Genomic DNA, 17,051 nt, shown 5'->3' on the forward strand with positions numbered 1-17,051 from the left:
AAGACATCCAACTGATGCCAATGCTTCGGTGAAGGTGGTGATTAAAACAAGGTAACAGCCTGACCAGGCGGTGGCGCAGTGGATAGAGCGTCGGACTGGGATGTGGAAGACCCAGGTTCGAGGCTTCGAGGTTGCCAGCTTGAGCGTGGGCTCATCTGGTTTGAGCAAAAAGCTCACCAGCTTGGACTCCAGGTCACTGGCTCGAGCAAGGGGTTGCTCGGTCTGCTGAAGGCCCACATGAGAGAGCAATCAATGAACAACTAAGGCGTCACAACAAAAAACTGATGATTGATGCTTCTCATTTCTCTTCATTCCCGTCTGTCTATCCTTGTCTATCCCTCTCTCTGTCTCTGTAAAAACAAAAACAAAAACAAAAAAAAAAAACAGGTAACAGTGCTAGCTGGTGCCCTGGTAAAAATCTGAGTCCATACATAGCCAAGTCATGGGTCCACTGTACAGTATTCAAACAGATCAACACACATCTGGTGATGCTCTTGCTTATCATCATCAACGTCCCCCAGGACACTATGGTTATCTGACTGGTACAGGACTCCAGCACAACACAGAATCCACACATCCTGCTTATAATAATTCCCTAACTTCTTCTCTTCTGGAGATAAAACACAGTTGCTTGTGTTCTTTAAAACAATGCATAGAGCCTGACCAGGCAGCGGTGCAGTGGATAGAGCGTTGGACTGGGATGCAGAGGACCCAGGTTTGAGACCCCGAGGTCGCCAGCTTGAGCACAGGCTCATCTGGTTTGAGCAAAAGCCCACCAGCTTGAACCCAAGGTCACTGGCTCCAGCAAGGGGCTACTCTGTCTGCTGAAGGCCCGCGGTCAAGGCACATATGAGAAAGCAATCAATGAACAACTAAGGTGTTGCAACGCGCAATGAAAAACTAATGATTGATGCTTCTCATCTCTCTCTGTTCCTGTCTGTCTGTCCCTGTCTATCCCTCTCTCTGACTCACTCTCTGTCTCTGTAAAAAATAAATAAATAAATAAATTTTTTTAAAAAAGAAAAAGAACTTTGAAAAAAAAAAAAAAAAACAATGCACAGAAAAATGTCATCAAGAAAGTCTAGAGTCCTCTTCTGGGGACGGTGTCTTTAAGGTGTGAATTATTTCTGCAATGCAATTTTATTCCTTCTTGTAGGCAGTCACAATGGTCCAGTGTTTGACATACCGTCGGAGGCTGCCCTACAATACAGCCTCTAACAAAACTAGACTGTCCCGAACCCCTGGTAATCGAATTGTTTACCTTTATACCAAGAAGGTTGGGAAAGCACCAAAATCTGCATGTGGGGTGTGCCCAGGCCAGCTTCGTGGAGTTCGTGCTGTAAGACCTAAAGTCCTAATGAGGTTGTCTAAACGAAAAACATGTAAGCAGGACCTATGGTGGATCCATGTGTGCATGACAGGATCAAGCGTGCTTTCCTTATTGAGGAGCAGAAAATCGTTGTGAAAGTACTGAAAGCACAAGCACAGAGTCAGAAGGCTAAATAAAAGATGAGGCTCTTTTGAGTAATAAAAACATTAAGGGCTTAAAAAAAAAAAAAGAAAGTCTTGGGACCATAGTTCTTTATTTCTCTTTTAAAAAAAATAAGTAGTATATTTATATGGTCCCAAAACCAAATAATGTAAAAGGCATACTGTTAGGTCACCAAAGGAGGGACACATAAACAAGACCTGATGAGTTTTATAAAAGATTTATTTATACATTTGTGAACAGATGGGCTGAGAGCCTAGTAGTGTCAGCAGCAAGAAGATGAAAAACCTCAGCCTATATAGAACTGAGTTTAGCTGTATTTCTTGCCACAGGGGGAAAACTTCTGTTACCTGTGGCAGTTAAACAATGGAAGGGTTAAACTATGATTAATGGCTAAGCAACAGAACGTTCTGTAAGTGAAGGGGGGGTGACTAACTGGCAGAATGCCTGAGGGTTGGATGGAGGTAAGATAGAAATCAAGGCCTGACCTGTGGTGGTACAGTGGATAAAGCGTCAACCTGGAAACACTGAGGTTGCCGGTTCAAAACCCTGGGCTTAAAAAAAAACACAACAAACAAACAAACAAACAAAAAAAACCCTGGGCTTGCCTGATCAAGGCACATATGGGAAATGATGCTTCCTCTCCTCCCCCCCCCCTTCTCTCTCCCCTCTCTATAATGAATAAATAAAATCTTTAATAAAAAAAAAAGAGAAAAAAAGACTGCCTGACCAGGTGGTGGCGCAGTGGATAGAGCGTCGGACCGGGATGCAGAGGACCCAGGTTCAAGGCCCCGAGGTCACCAGCTTGAGCGCGGGCTCATCTGGTTTGAGCAAAAGCCCACCAGCTTGAACCCAAGGTCGCTGGCTCCAGCAAGGGGTTACTCTGTCTGCTGAAGGCCCGTGGTCAAGGCACATATGAGAAAGCAATCAATGAACAACTAAGGTGTTGCAACGTGCAATGAAAAACTAATGATTGATGCTTCTCATCTCTCTCCATTCCTGTCTGTCTGTCTGTCCCTGTCTATCCCTCTCTCTGACTCACTCTCTGTCTTTGTAAAAAAATAAAAAAAATAAAAAGAAATCAAGATTGCTCAGGTGAAGAGCTATGGGGACTGCCCTGGCATCGGGTCACATAAAGTTCAACCTGGCCAGTTGAGGTTTTTGGTAAGGGGCCCTGGACCTAAACCTAGCATTCCAGCCTTTTGTTTTTTAAGGAAAGGGGGAAAAGGTCTCTTCTTCTATAGCTACTTCCTGCTGGTTAGGGTCGTTGAAGTATTTAGGGGAAGGGGTAAATGGGAGTCTGCTGGTTGTCGATATAGGTCTGAGGTTGGGCTAGGGCCTGGTATGGAGCAGTGGCTTGAAAGAGCATAATCCCTCCGATGGACTGGCCGGTAAAACCGTGGATGCGGTGCTGAATGAAATTGAAGAGAAGTCTGAAAACACAGGATCCAAAGAGGAGAAATAACGTTAGTATAATTATAGGAGGGAGTAAAGGTAACCACGAATTATAGGAGGCCTGTAGAACTTTTTTATTTTGTCTTTATTTTTTCCTATTTTTTAAATTTTTTATTTTTATTGAATACAGAGAGAAGAAGGGAGTAAGGGGGAGACAGAAGCATTAATCTGTTTCTGTATGTGCCCCAGCCAAGGACTGAACCAGTCACCTCTGCATTGCAAGACAATGCTCCAGCCAAGTGAGCCATTCAGCCAGGACATTAAATGAATGCTCTTTTATTATTTTATTTTATTCATTCATTTTAGAGAGGAGAGAGAGAGAAGGAGGGGAGGAGCAGGAAGCATCAACTCCCATATGTGCCTTGACCAGGTAAGCTCAGGGTTTCGAACCAGCGACCTCAGTGTTTCCAGGTCCATGCCTTATCCACTGCGCCACCACAAGTCAGGCTGAACTTTTTTATTTTGGAAGCCGATTCTAAAATACTCTGAATATTTTCTTGAACCTGTCCCAATTTATTAACATAGAAGCAGCATTGTTCTTGTAGGAAAAGACAAGTCCCACCTTGCCCTGCTGTGAGGAGGTCAGGAGCTCTGAGATTTTGTAGGGTTATTCCTGTTGGTGAGTCTAGTTGTTCCTGGAGTAGCTTTAGGTTCCCCTGTCTGGGTGAATGCCTCTGCTGTCTCTTGGGATATTTTGCCTGAGAGGCTGAGTGACACTCCTCCTGTCACGGCTCCTGCTGCGGCTAGAAAGCCAACAATAGAGATGAGGGGAAGTAGTGGTCCTCCCATGTTTGAAGCTTGCTTCATGAGCATTGAAGAAAGGGCACTGGCTTGGGCGATGTCAATATCTGGTAGGACGTAGGCTAAAGAACAGGTGCCTGTAAAGCCAGTAGCCACAGCCACCAGCACAGCTGCCTGGCCCATGCAGGTTCGCATTTGATTCGCACAGTTGGTAATGAAACAACGGAGCCAAGAACTGGTGGGCAATTACCTTTAATCCTAGTTTGCACCCGGCGGGCAAGTAAAAACACACACTGGGCTCCAAAACCCACTCTTCAGTGCTCACAAAGCCACTGACTTATCCAAGTTTCCTAGAATCAAAGGTTTCTAGCTCACCAGCCTTATTCTCCTCAGTTCCCCATCTCCTTCCTTATCCCAGATACAAACTCTACACGAACTGGCATCTCACTCAGCACTCCGCCATCTTGGCTGCTTCTCCTGGCCTCCTCCACGTGGCCTCCTTCTGCTCTCTGCTCTGCTCTCTCCTCTAATGATAATCTCAGGAATCAAGAGCTCAAGCTCCCGCTCCGTCCCCATTTTATAGTGTAGAAATCCAAACTCTTAATCCAATATACAAAATAGGGAAGTCTCTAATACAGTCACTTTTCTGAGGCATGATTGGATTGTACCACCCCACATCAAAATGGGTGGGAAAGGCTTAATCCCAAAACCAAGCCCCAGGCTACAAGGATTCTACCTGCCCACAGAGACACACATTAACATCACCTGGGCAACGGCCTCCACGTGGGCAGCGCTGTCTTTAACAAAGTGAGCAAAATATTTTTTATCTGCCCAACAATCCACCCCTATGCTCACTTTACTACCCACCAATTTACATCACGAGCATCCCCGTGCAAGGAAATTAGGCACGTTACACAAATTACAATATGACAAATCATACAGTTTCAACAATCACAAAGGTACACTTCACCAGTCTCTGAGCACTTTGCCCAAAGCGCAAAATGTCCTCAGCCTTCTTTCTAGCCATGGGAGAAGCTTCCTGGGGCAGGGGAGTGCTTCCAGCAAAGCCACCCTCCATCCCCATCAGGGTATTTCACATTGTCCAAAATCCGTAATCCGTAAGTCCATCCAACAAAGGAGTCAGTGCCCACTCCGGTCGTAGTCCAGGAAATCAGTCCACACACATAGGGCGTCAGCCACCCCCCTCATTCCTGCCATCCTGGCAGGTCTTACACTGTCCCAAAGAGGGGCACGTGGCAATGGCAGTCAGCATTTCCATCTCTGCTCCGGAGAGCATGTCCAGGCCTATGTCCCAAAATCACAGACCTACCGGGGCCGCAGTAGGTGCTTCTTCCAGCTGGGCTTCCATCTTCTGGAGACTGTAGATCACAACTCCAGCTCGATTCTCCTCATCTTCCAAAGAGGAACTGAAAACACCAGCTCCCACTGCCGGGCTCGAACCCCGGGCTGCCGCCTTCTGCTCCGTAGACCTTGCAGCTCCAGCCTCATCTCTGGCCTCAGCCCCGGCCTCCCGCCGCTGCTGGCTCTCCACAACATCCAGGGCAATCTGCAACTCACGAACCTCTGAATCCTCCTCCAGCGTTTGCTCCATTTCCAGGCGAATCTCGCAAACCTGGTCGGCCTCCTCCTCCAGCACTTCCTTCAGCTCCAGGGTCAGCATCTTCTTCTCCCACGTTTGCTCCAGCTCCTTCTGCTGCTCGGTTTGCAGGTCCCGGGCAGCCTCTTCCACAGAGCTCTCAGTTTCCTCACGCATGGCTGTAAAAGTCAGCCAGCCTACAATCCCCAAAAGGACAGCCATGGGGAACTGTAAAGCCAGGAGCCGGGGCCAAGGCCACTATCACAGCAGCCGCCTGGCCCTTGCAGGTTCGCATTGGATTCGGACAGTCGGTAAAGAAACAACGGAGCCACAAACTGGTGGGCCATAGTCTTTAATCCTAGCTTGCACCCGGCAGGCAAGTAAAAATACACACTGGGCTCCAAAACCCAGTCACATTCAGTGCTCACAAAGCCACTGACTTATCCGAGTTTCCTAGAAGCAAAGGTTTCTAGCTCACCAGACTTATTCACCTCTGTTCCCCATCTCCTTCCTTATCCCAGATACAAACTCTGTACAAACTGGCATCTCTCTCAGCACTCCGCCATCTTGGCTGCTTCTCCTGGCCTACTCCACGTGGCCTCCTTCTGCTGCTGGCTCTACTCTCTCCTCTAATGATAATCTCAGGAACCAAGAGCACAAACTCTCATTCCGTCCCCATTTTATAGTGTAGAAATCCAAACCCTTAATCCAATATACAAAACAGGGAAGTCTCTAATACAAAGTCACCTCTCTGAGGCATGATAGGATTGTACCACCTCACACCAAAAAGGGTGGAACAGGCTTAATCCCAAAACCAAGCCTCAGGCTACAACAATTCTCAACACACATTAATATCACCTGGGCAACGGCCTCTTTAACAAAGTGAGCATAATACATTTTATCTGCCCAACAGGAACCATAACAGCAGCCAGTCCTCTACTCCACCACTCAAAGGTGGTAGTGGCTCCTTGCCGATCTGTATCGAATCCTGCTGACTACGCCAAATGTAAAGCCAGTGGCCAAGGCCAGGGCAACCATCACAGCAGCCTTCTGGCCCATGCAGGTTCGCATTGGATTCGGACAGTGGGTAAAGAAACAATGGAGCCACAAACTGGTGGGCCATAGTCTTTAATTCTAGCTTGCACCGGGCGGGCAAGTAAAAAACACACACTGGGCTCCAAAACCTACTCACATTCAGTGCTCACAAAGCCACTGAATTATCCGAGTTTCCTAGAATCAAAGGTTTTTAGCTCACCAGCCTTATTCTCCTCAGTTCCCCATCTCCTTCCTTATCCCAGATACAAACTCTACATAAACTGGCATCTCGCTCAGCACTCCACCATCTTGGCTGCTTCTCCTGGCCACATGGCCTCTTTCTGCTGCTGGCTCTACTCTCTCTGCTCTCTCATGCTAATCTCAGGAACCAAGAGCGCAAGCTCCCGCTCCGTCCCCATTTTATATTGTAGCTTCACAACCTCTAATCCAATATACAAAATAGGGAAGTCTCTAATACAGTCACTTTTCTGAGGCATGATTGGATTGTACCACCCCACATCAAAATGGGTGGGAAAGGCTTAATCCCAAAACCAAGCCCCAGGCTACAAGGATTCTACCTGCCCATAGAGACACACATTAACATCACCTGGGCAACGGCCTCCACGTGGGCAGCGCCGTCTTTAACAAAGTGAGCATAATATTTTTTATCTGCCCAACACTCACCAGACTTATTCTCCTTCGTTCTCCACCTCCTTCCCTCTCCCTGCACAAACTCTGCACAAACTGGCTTCTCACTCAGCACTCCACCATCTTGGCTGCTTCTCCTGGCCTCCTCCACATGGCCTTTTTCTGCTCTCCTCTCTAATACAAATCTCAGGAACTGAGAGAGAGCAAGCTCCTGGTTGGCCCTTGTTGGGCAGATAAAATATATTATGCTCACTTTGTTAAAGATGGCGTTGCCCAGGTGAAATTAATGTGTGTCTCTGTGGGCAGGCAGGATCTTTGTAGCCTGGGGCTTGGTTTTGGGATTGAGCCTTTCCCACCCTTTTTGATGTGGGGTGGTACAATCCCATCATGACTCGGAGAAGTGACTTTGTATTAGAGACTTCCCTGTTTTGTATATTGGATTAAAGGTTGTGAAGCTACACTATAAAATAGGGGCAGAATAGGAGCTGGCTCTCTTGGTTCCTGGGATGATTAGAGAAGAGAAAGCAGAGAAGGGCAACGTGGAAGAGGCCAGGAGGAGCAGCCAAGATGGCAGAGTGTTGAGTGAGAAGCCAGTTTGTGCAGTTTGTGCAGGGAGAAGGAAGGAGATGAGGAACAGAGGAGAATAAGTCTGGTGAGCTAGAAACCTTTGATTCTAGGAAACTCAGATAAGTCAGTAGCTTTGTGAGCACTGAATGTGAGTGGGTTTTGGAGCCCAGTGTGCATTTTTACTTGCCCGCCGGGTGCAAGCTAGAATTAAAGAAAATGGCCTATCAGTTTTTGGCTCCATTGTTTCTTTATCGACTGTCCGAATCCAGTGCGAACCTGCATGGGCCAGGAGGCTGCTGTGATAGTGGCCCTGGCTGCTGGCTTTACAGCCCTACTTTATAGTGTAGAAACCAGAACCTTTAATCCAATACACAAACAAGGAAGTCTCTGATACAAAGTCACTTATCTGAGGCATAATGGGATTCCTCATGAGAGTGCACCACCCTACATCAAAAAGGGTGGGAAAGGCTTAGTCCCAAAACCAAGCAGCAGGATACAAGGATCCTGACTGCCCACAGCCCACCCCCAACACACATTAATACACTCATGCCCGCGGTGGCGCAGTGGATAGAGCATCAGACTGAGATGCGGAAGACCCAGGTTCGAGACCCCGACGTCGCCAGCTTGAGCGCAGACTCATCTGGTTTGAGCAAGGCTCACCAGCTTGGACCCAAGGTCACTGGCTTGAGCAAGGGGTTACTTGGTCTGCTGAAGGCCCACGGTCAAGGCACATATGAGAAAGCAATCAATGAACAACTAAGGTGTCGCAATGTATTGGGCGGATAAAATGTATTATGCTCACTTTGTTAAAGATGACGCTGCCCACATGGAGGCCATTGCCCAGGTGATATTAATGTGTGTTGGGGGCTGGCTGTGGGCAAGCAGAATCCTTGTAGCCTGGGGCTTGGTTTTAGGATTAAGCCTTTCCCACCCTTTTTGATGTGGGGTAGTACAATCCCATCATGCCTCAGATAAGTGACTTTGTATTAGAGACTTCCCTATTTTGTATATTGGATTAAAGGTTTTGATTTCTACACTATAAAATGGGGGCAGAACAGGAGCTTGCTCTCTTGGTTCCTGAGATTAATATTAGAGGAGAGAGCAGAGAGGAGAGCAGAGAGAGGTCATGTGGAGTAGGCCTGGAGAAGCAGCCAAGATGGCAGAGTGTTGAGTGAGAAGCCAGTTTGTGCAGAGTTTGTGCAGGGAGAAGGAAGGAGATGGGGAACAGAGGTGACTAAGTCTGATGAGCTAGAAACCTTTGATTCTAGGAAACTTGGATAAGTCAGTAGCTTTGTGAGCACTGAATGTGAGTGGGTTTTGGAGCCCAGTGTGTGTTTTTTACTTGCCCGCTGGGTGCAAGCTAGGATTAAAGATGATAGCCCACCAGTTTTTGGCTCCGTTGTTTCTTTACCGACTGTCCGAATCCAATGCGAGCCTGCATGGGCCGGGTGGCTGTAGTAGTGGCCTTGGCTACTGGCCATACACAATGAAAATCTAATGATTGATGTTTCTCATCTCTCTCCGTTCCTGTCTGTCTGTCCCTATCTATCCCTCTCTCTGACTCTCTCTCTCTGTTAAAAAAAGAAAAATCACTCATGCCCATCCCAAGCAAGAAGGGCAACTGTAAAGCCAGTAGCCACGGCCACTATCACAGCCGCCTGGCCCATGCAGGTTCACACTGGATTCGGACAGTCGGCAAAGAAACAGCAGAGCCAAAAGCTGGTGATCCATCATCTTTAATTCTAGCTTGCACCCGGCGGGCAAGTAAAAACACACACTGGGCTCCCAAACCCACTCACATTCAGTGCTCACAAAGCTACTGACTTATCCGAGTTAACTAGTGTAAGGCCAGGAGCCACCATCGTGGCCATTCACATGCAGGTTCCCATTGGATTCGGGCAGACGGTGAAGAAATGGTGGAGTCGGAGGATGATGGGCCATCCTATTTATTGGTGTCTTACCAATACAGGCAAACCACAAAAGAAGACAAGGGAAAAGCAGAAAACCAGCTTTTCCCATGAAGGGCAAGGGATCAGGGAAGCCCCTGCAATTGTGATAGCAAGAGCTGTGTGTACCAGCTCCTGGTCTGCCCCACTTTATAGTGTAGAAAACCAAAAACCCTTAATCCAATATACAAACAAGGAAGTCTCTGATACAAAGTCACTTATCTGAGGCATAATTGGATTCCTCATGAGAGTGCACCACCTAGATCATACAATCAGTCAAGGGTGTGAGGAATAGCTTAGTCTTAAAACTAAACCTTAGGCTACAATGACCCTGCCTGCCTACAGCCCGTACCCCACACCCAATACAAATCACAAGCGAGCAAACATATATATCATATTTACAAACCCATTTGACCAACACCTAGAATCAAAGGTCTCTAGCTCACCAGACTTATTCACCTCTGTTCCCCATCTTCTTCCTTCTCCCTGCACAAACTGGCCTCTCACTCAACACTCCGCCATCTTGGCTGCTTCTCCTGGCCTCCTCCACGAGGCCTCTTTCTGCTCTCCTCTCTGCTCTGTAATGCTAATCTCAGGAACTAAGAGAGCAAGCTCCCGTTCTACACTATTTTTATAGTGTAGAAATCAAAACCTTTAACACAATATAAAAATAGGGAAGTCTCTAATACAAAGTCACTTATCAGAGACTTGATGGGATTGTACCACCCCACATCAAAAAGGGTGGGAAAGGCTTAATCCCAAAACCAAGCCTCAGGCTACAAGGATTCTGCCTGCCCACAGCCCACCCCCAACACACATTAATATCACCTGGGTGACAGCCTCCACCTGGGCAGCGCCATCTTTAACAAAGTGAGCATAATATATTTTATCTGCCCAGCAGCAACCAATACCTTCACCTGGGAGATGGGCTTCCACGTGGGCAGCGCCATCTTTAACAAAGTGAGCATAATATATTTTATCTGCCTAACAATCACTATGTCCATGACTGTGTAAATACTTGTTGGTCAAATAAGTTTGTATATGTTTGCTCGCTTGTGGTTTGCACTGGGGGCTGGGCAGATACAGTGGTCTGTGAGGTTGCAGGTCACCGTCCTGATTGGGAGGGGCCATTCATTGTCTTGCTAATGTTTACTGGAAGGGAGATTCTGCCCCCACCACCAAGAGGTGCAGGAGGATTTCTTCTTTCTCTCCTCCCTGATCCCTTGCCCTCCATGGGAAAAACAGGTTTTCTGCTTTTCCCTTAGCTTTTCTTGTGGCTGACCTGTCTTGGTGAGACACTGTTAGTCAAATAAGTTTGTAAATATGATATATGTTTGCTCGCTTATAGTTTGCATTGGATATGGGAGACAGGCTGTAGGCTGGCAAGCCTAAGGCTTGGTTTTAAGACTAAACCCTTCCCACCTGACCAGGCGGTGGCGCAGTAAATAGAGTGTCGGACTAGGATGTAGAGGACCCAGGTTCGAGACCCCGAGGTCGCCAGCTTGAGCATGGGTTCATCTGGTTTGAGCAAAGCTCACCAGCTAGAACCCAAGGTCACTGGCTCGAGCAAGGGGTCACTCGGTCTGCTGTAGCCCCCCAATCAAGGCACATAAGAGAAAACAATCAATGAACAACTAAGGAACCGCAACGAAGAATTGATGTTTCTCATCTCTCTCCCTTCCTGTCTGTCTGTCCCTATCTGTCCCTCTCTCTGACTTTTCCTGTTTCTGCCACACACACACACACACACACACACACACACACAAAAAGACTAAGCCTTTCCCGTCCTTTTAATACTAAGATCTTCTCAACACCAAGCTTTTCCCCACACCCTTGACTGTTGCATGATGTGGGGTGATGCACTCTTATGAGGAATCCCATTTATGCCTCAGATAAGTGACTTTGTATCAGAGACTTTCTTATTTGTATATTGAATTAAAGGTTTTGGTCACTATAAAGTGGGGCAGACCGGGAGCTTGCTCTCTATTGGTTCCTGAAATTAGCATTGCAAGGAGAAGCAGTCAAGATGGTGGAGTGCTGAAGGATAAGCCAGTTTGTGCAGAGTTTGCGCAGAGAGAAGGAGATGGGGAACAGAGGTGAATAAAGCTGGTGAGGTAGGAACCTTTGATTCTATAAAACTCGGATGAGTCAGTGGCTCTGGGAACCCTGAATGGAAAGGGAAATGTTTTCCCACTTTGTGTATTTCTGGTCTGCCAGGTGCAAACTAGGATTGAAGGTAATGGCCCACAAGTTCTTGACTCCGTTGTTTCATTACCGTCTGTCCAAATCAAACCTGAACCTGCATTGGCCAGGTGGCTGTGATGGTGGCCATGGCTACTGGCTTTACATACACCAATAAACAAAATGGCCCACCATCCTCCGACTCTGCCATTTCTTTACCGTCTGCCCGAATTTATTGAGAACCTGCATGTGAATGGCCATAATGGTGGCAGAGGCCCCTGGCCTCACAATACTGTTATGAGATAATAGAAAATATATATATACAGCAGATACTTAGTCATTTTATTCAATGTTGTTTTTTTACAATGCTGATGAAATGCCTAGGAAATTAACTCTTGTTTATATCAATTAGCCTAAGGTAAAATTGTTTTCATTTTACATTGTTTCACTTAATGTAGCAGAATCTATTGATGAGGTTAAGTGAGGACTTACTATATATTGGTCTCTACCCCTGATTCCTGGCACAGAGCGCCTAAGACCTTTGCAAATCCCTAAATGATAAGAGCATTGTAAAGCCAGTAGCCATGGCAACCATCACAGCTGCCTCGCCCATGCAGGTTCGCATTTGATTCGAACAGACGGTAATGAAACAACGGAGCCAAGAACTGGTGGGCCATTACCTTTAATCCTAGCTTGCACCTGGCGGGTGAGAAAATACACACTGTGGGAAAACACTTCCCTTTTCATTCAGGGCTCCCAAAGCCACTGACTCATCTGAGTATTTGTTGGGCAGATAAAATGTATTATGCTCACTTTGTTAAAGATGACGCCGCCCACGTGGAGGCCGTCACCCAGGTGATATTAATGTGTGTTGAGAATCCTTGTAGCCTGGGGCTTGGTTTTGGGATTAAGCCTTTCCCACCCTTTTTGATGTGGGGTGGTACAATCCAATCATGCCTCAGAGAAGTGACTTTGTATTAGGGACTTCCCTACTTTGTATATTGGATTAGAGGTTGTGAAGCTACAATATAAAATGGGGGCGGAACGAGAGTTTGCTCTCTTGGTTCCTGAGCTTAGCATGAGAGAGCAGAGAGAGTAGAGCCAGCAGCGGGAGGAGGCCACGTGGAGGAGGCCAGGAGAAGCAGCCAAGATGGCGGAGTGCTGAGTGAGATGCCAGTTTGTGTAGAGTTTGTATCTGGAATAAAGAAGGAGATGGGGAACTGAGGAGAATAAGGCTGGTGAGCTAGAAACCTTTGATTCTAGGAAACTCGGATAAGTCAGTGGCTTTGTGAGCACTGAATGTGATTGGGTTTTGGAGCCCAGTGTGTATTTTTACTTGCCCGCCGGGTGCAAGCTAGGATTAAAGGCTATGGCCCACCAGTTTGTGGCTCCGTTGTTTCTTTACTGACTGTCCGAATCCAATGCGAACCTGCATGGGCCAGAAGGCTGCTCTGATAGCGGCCCTGGCCATGGCTCCTGGCTTTACAGTATTGCTAGAAGCAAAGGCCCCACCAGCCTTATTTACCTCTGTTCCCTATTTCCTTCTCTCTGCACAAACTGGCATTTCCTTATGCCATCTTGGCTGCCTCTTCTCTGCAATACTAATACTGAGAGAGAGAGAGAGAGAGAGAGAGAGAGAGAGCCTAGACTGCCTTATTTTATAGTGTAGAAATTAAAGCCTTTAAGCCAATATACAAATAAGGAAGGTCTGATACAAAGCCACTTATCTGAGGCATAAATGGGATTCCTCATAAGAATGCACCACCCCACATCATGCAACAGTCAAGGGTATGGGAACTGACCAGGCGGTGGTGCAGTGGATAGAGCATCGGACTGGGGCATGGAGGACCCAGGTTTGAAACCCCAAGGTCGCCAGCTTGAGCACGGGTGCATCTGATGTGAGCAAGGCTTACCAGCTTGTGCCAAGGGTCACTGGCTCGAGTAAGGGGTCACTTGGTCTGCTGTAGCCCACCGGTCAAGGCACATATGAAAAAGCAATGAACAACTAAGGTGCCACAACAAAGAATTGATGCTTCTCATCTCTCTCCCTTTCTGTCTTTCTGTCCCTACCTGTCCCTCTCTCTGACTCTGTCTCTGTCACAAAAAAAAAAAAGAAGAAGAAGAAAAACAGTCAAGGGTATGGGGAAAAGCTTAGTTTTGAGAAGATCTTAGTACTAGAAGGATATTGAAAAGATCTTAGTATTAAAAGGGTGGGAAGCCCTGGCCAGTTGGCTCAGCGGTAGAGTGTCAGCCTAGCGTGCGGAGGACCCGGGTTCGATTCCCAGCCAGGGCACACAGGAGAAGCGCCCATTTGCTTCTCCGCCCCGCTTTCCTCTCTGTCTCTCTCTTCCCCTCCCGCAGCCAAGGCTCCATTGGAGCAAAGATGGCCCGGGCGCTGGGGATGGCTCTGTGGCCTCTGCCTCAGGCGCTAGAGTGGCTCTGGTCGCAACATGGCGACGCCCAGGATGGGCAGAGCATCGCCCCCTGGTGGGCAGAGCTTCGCCCCTGGTGGGCGTGCCGGGTGGATCCCGGTCGGGCGCATGCAGGAGTCTGTATGACTGTCTCTCCCTGTTTCCAGCTTCAGAAAAATGAAAAAAAAAAAAAAAAAAAAAAAAAAAGGGTGGGAAATCTTTAGTCTTAAAAGTAAGCCTTAGGCCGTAAGGACCATGTCAGTTTACAGCCTATCTCCCACACCCAATGCAAATTGTAAGCTAGCAAAGATATACATCATACTTACAAACTTATTTAACCAACAAGCATCTTTTGTTCTAACAAGGTGACTCTGGGTGAGCTCCAGGATGGGAACTGGTCACCAGAAAGCAAGCCATGTGTAAAGCCAGTAGCCACAGCCACCATCACAGCAGCCTGGCCCATGCAGGTTTGTATTAGATTCGGACAGACAGTAATGAAACAATGGAGCCAAAAACTGGTGGGCCATCATCTTTAATCCTAGCTTGCACCTGGTGGCCAAGTAAAAACACACACTGGGCTCCAAAACCCACTCATTCAGTGCTCACAAAGCTACTGACTTATCCGAATTTCCTAGAATCAAAGGTTTCTAGCTCACCAGACTTATTCACCTCTGTTCCCCATTTCCTTCCTCTCTCTGCACAAACTCTGCACAAACTGGCTTCTCACTCAGCACTCCACCATCTTGGCTGCTTCTCCTGGCCTCCTCCACATGGCCTTTCTCTGCTCTCCTCTCTAATGCTAATCTCAGGAACCAAGAGAGCAAGCTCCCAGTCTGCCCCACTTTAGGTGTAGAAATCAAAACCTTTAATCCAATATACAAACAAGGAAGTCTCTGATACAAAATCACTTATCTGAGGCATAATGGGATTCCTCATGAGAGTGCACCACTCCACACCAAGCAATCAGTCAAGGGTTCGGGGAAAAGCTTAGTCTTAAAACTAAGCCTCAGGCCTGACCTGTGGTGGTGCAGTGAATAAAGCATTGACCTGGAAATGCTGAGGTCGCCAGTTTGAAACCCTGGGCTTGCCTGGTCAAGGCACATATGGAAGTTGATGCTTCCAGCTCCTCCCCCCCTTCTCTCTCTCTGTCTCTCTCTCCTCTCTCTCTGTCTCTCTCTCTCTCCACTCTAAAAATGAATAAATAAAAATTAAAAAAGAAAAAGAAAAAAAAAAAACTAAGCCTCCGGCTATAATGGCCCATACCCAATACAAACTATAAGCGAGCAAACATATATATCATATTTAAAAACTTATTTGTCCAACACCATGGTTAGAAACTTAGAATTTTCAGCCCTACCTTTCATCCTGCAGAGAGCAAAGAAAGACTGGACATGGAGTTAGTGACAGTGATACCTGTGTGAGGAAGCCTCCATGAAATCCCAGTAGAATTGGGCTCGAAGAGCTTCCAGGCCGGCAAACTACACCAGGAGAGTAACACATCCCAGCTCCCCTGTTTGGACCTTCCTAGACCTCACCCCCTGTGTCTCTTCATCTGTATCCTTTATCATATCCTATAATGAAACGGTAAATGTAAGTAAGTGTTTCCCTGAGTTCAATGAGCCGCTCTAGCAAATTAATCGAACCTGAAGAGGAGGTCCACAACGAGTTGTTCAGATGCACAGGTAATGTAACCTGAACTTGGACTGCCATCTAAAGTGGGGTTGGGAATGGGGGACAGTCTTGTGGCACTGAGTCCTTAGTTGTAGGATCTGATGCTATTTCTGGGTAGATAGTGTCAGAAGTGAGTAAAATTGTAGGCCACCCAGCTGGTGTTGGAGACTTGTTTATTGTGGAGGAAAGTCTCCACACATTTGGTGACCAAAATGTCAGAAAGGAAGTGTTCTCTGTAAAGGTAAAGGAGACACACAGGAGGAAAATGTACAGTGGGGAAGAGATGGGTTTTTCCCTATGTAAGAAGGGGAAAACTAAGTTTTTCCTTTTACAACTGTTGTCCATTTTCTCATTTGACTTTTTTTTTTTTTTTTTTTTTTTTTTTTTTTTTTACAGAGACAGAGAGAGAGAGTCAGAGAGAGGGACAGACAGACAGGAACGTAGAGAGATGAGAAGCATCAATCATTAGTTTTTCATTGCGACACCTTAGTTGTTCATTGACTGCTTTCTCATATGTGCCTTGACCGGGGGGCCACAGCAGACCGAGTGACCCCTTGCTCGAGCCAGAGACCTTGGGTCCAAGCTGGTGACCTTTGCTCAAACCAGATGAGCCCACGCTCAAGTTGGCAACCTCGGGGTCTGGAACCCCGGTCCTCCGCATCCCAGTCCGACGCTCCATCCACTGCGCCACCACCTGGTCAGGCTCGTTTGACTTTTGACTGTGCTTATAGTGATTTTCATTTGGCTAATTTTCTTCAGGCGATGTTTACATTAGAAGTAAAAGAAGGAGCAAAGTAGAAGACAGAGAAGAAACAATTAGTTAGGGAACCCAGCAAACTATTTCAAGAAGAGCTACCAAAAGGGTAAAATGATACTTCAAATAAAACACTGAGATGAGGCCATAAAAATGAACAGTAGATTTGGCAAAAGGGAGGCCATCAATTACCTTACCAGCACAGTCTTAGAAGTGGGATGTTGATGGACACCTGGTTATGATAGAGGGAACTCAAGAGATAAAATTTTAGCTTGAAAAATGGTGCCTTTGGCTATAGTCAGTGGGCATAATGGTTAATGCAAGTAAAAGCTTTGTTCCAGGAACTGGAATACTCGAACAGGCCTATAAGACTTAATGAGATCTGAAAGTGATCCACCTTTGTACCCCAGGGGACTGCTAGCAAAGCTTTTGTACTCTCAGGATGGAACACCCTCTGACTATGATCAAATTAACTTTGACAATAATCTAATTACCTACCTATCCTTTTCTTCCCCTTATAAAAAGGTTGAGATGATTTGGGAAGGTAACCCCCATC

At 46.8% G+C, this 17,051-nt stretch overlaps 1 pseudogene; it reads left to right on the plus strand.

The window, feature by feature from the left end:
* The first annotated feature begins 1,103 nt into the window (after window positions 1-1,103).
* Window positions 1,104-1,513, plus strand: LOC136397959 (large ribosomal subunit protein eL34 pseudogene; annotated as a pseudogene).
* The last annotated feature ends 15,538 nt before the right edge of the window (window positions 1,514-17,051 follow it).

Source organism: Saccopteryx leptura, chromosome 3, assembly GCF_036850995.1.
Source record: "Saccopteryx leptura isolate mSacLep1 chromosome 3, mSacLep1_pri_phased_curated, whole genome shotgun sequence".
Taxonomy (NCBI): Eukaryota; Metazoa; Chordata; class Mammalia; order Chiroptera; family Emballonuridae; genus Saccopteryx; species Saccopteryx leptura.